At 42.2% G+C, this 1830-nt stretch overlaps 1 pseudogene; it reads right to left on the reverse strand.

Moving 5' to 3' along the window:
- Positions 1 to 391: 391 nt before the first annotated feature.
- On the reverse strand, positions 392 to 1297 carry LOC141811534 (E3 ubiquitin-protein ligase XB3-like; annotated as a pseudogene).
- Positions 1298 to 1830: the final 533 nt, after the last annotated feature.

The raw sequence follows: 1830 nt of genomic DNA on the forward strand, positions 1-1830 counted from the left end.
CACTTGGAACACGCAATCAAAATAAGAGCCGCATCTTTTTCCACCGTCAGTTTTGCCTTCACACTGAATATAAGTCACATCGACAAAGAACTCCTCAATGAATGCGATTACGACAGAAGGCCATGTGTCAATTGTCAATAAGCTTAAGTAACTGAAAAGACAGCACTGAGACAATAGGTGCATGGAAGATCAATCAGTGTGCACTCGTTCATTGAATCACCAATTGTATCAGTTCTTTCCTCTTGAAGCACAGTCATGGCTTGTACTGGTTTTTAGTATACGATGAATAGTGGGCATCACTCGTAGCTCAACGTCGCATTTACCAACCAAAACTGTTGACTGAAATCTATATTTCTTCTATTTTTTGATTCAGAAACAACTTGCAATAGACCTAAAGCTTGTCCACGATGACACTGGTATCAGTTATTCCTATTTTTCCAAGTGATCCCATAGCTGAAGAGTAATCTCTGAAGCTACTACTTCCCTCGATGCAATTTTGGGTCCTCTTTGGCTTCCCGTACTTTGTGGTCTTTGAGGTGTTGTCATGGTCTTCACCATCCTTGGCATTGGCGATCACCAGCTTTGAAATGTTGCTGCGGCAAAAGGGACAGATAGGTGATGGCAAACACAAGGTTGTGGGGTTGGGCTTGCCATGGCAGCACAAGGCAAGTATGCAATGGGCACACATCTGATGCTTGCAGTCGTGGACCTCCATGTTGCAATCTCGGAAGAAGCAGATGGAACATAGCTCAGCATCATGGTCCTGAAAAAATTTCTTAGCATGAGACTGAAATATATTGCAGCAAATGTTCAATCTAGTTGTATCCTCCAACTTGTCAAGTCAATTAACCAATAAAAATAAAGTTCAACCACTAAATCTAAAATGTTTCAGCAGTCATCTTATGCATCAGTTTGAAACTGAGGTTTACAGATCATGGACACGAGAACCATTACAGACACAAAGCTAGAATCACTACAATGAAGTGTAGTATCGTGGTATGTTGGTCTAGCACATTGATCGCAATCCTAGTAGTAAAATGTAGAGGGAACCTTATAATGGGAGTGATTTTGCTTGATGATTAATTCAGATCAAAACAATATCATGGGTAAAAAATATAGTACCTCCGAAATATCATCATCAAATGCTGTATCTGAATGAGCAGGAAACGTCAAGGGACAAGGATTTTTTTGTTGCTTTCAGGATCTTTAGTTCTCTTTCTCTGTTACCTTCCATCAGAGCTGCCTCTAGGAGAGCTTTGGCGGAGGATGAGGAAAGATCTGACCTGGACGCGGCCATTAGCTGCCGCGATGTGGAGCGCGGAGATGCGGCCGTAGATGGTGGTGGTCCGCAGCAGCAGAGAGGGGTCGTCCGTCAGAAAGCAGGCGACCGCTGCCGAGTCACCGGCTTGGACTGCGGAGAAGAACTCATGCTCATAGCTCGAGCTGGCGCAGCTCATACCTTGGCCCATCGCCGCCTTGCTTCTCCGAGCCTAGGGTGCCTCCAATCACTCGGTCGGAGCGCCGGCGAGGAGGGAGACGGAGAGCAAGACTGAATCTCTCTCTTTCTCTTCAATTTCCATGGTTTCATTTTGAACGCGGTGATAATTAAATTCCAAAAAAAATATATTTAATAACATTAGAAATGCTGGATAAGGAAAATTCAAATAACGAATAATAATATATATCTTTTCCACCAAACCAAAAATATCTCCCTGATAATATTTTAATATCTTAATTCATTAACCAGAAATTGGTTCGTTGATTAATTCAGTTGGTCAGTTAGTCCAATATTATGCGGACTTAAAAATTTACTCGAGTAAGAAATAGAAA

The sequence above is a fragment of the Curcuma longa genome, chromosome 17 (genome assembly GCF_044706935.1).
Source record: "Curcuma longa cultivar G26 ecotype Majalengka, Jawa Barat chromosome 17, ITB_CL_G26_1.1, whole genome shotgun sequence".
Taxonomy (NCBI): domain Eukaryota; kingdom Viridiplantae; phylum Streptophyta; class Magnoliopsida; order Zingiberales; family Zingiberaceae; genus Curcuma; species Curcuma longa.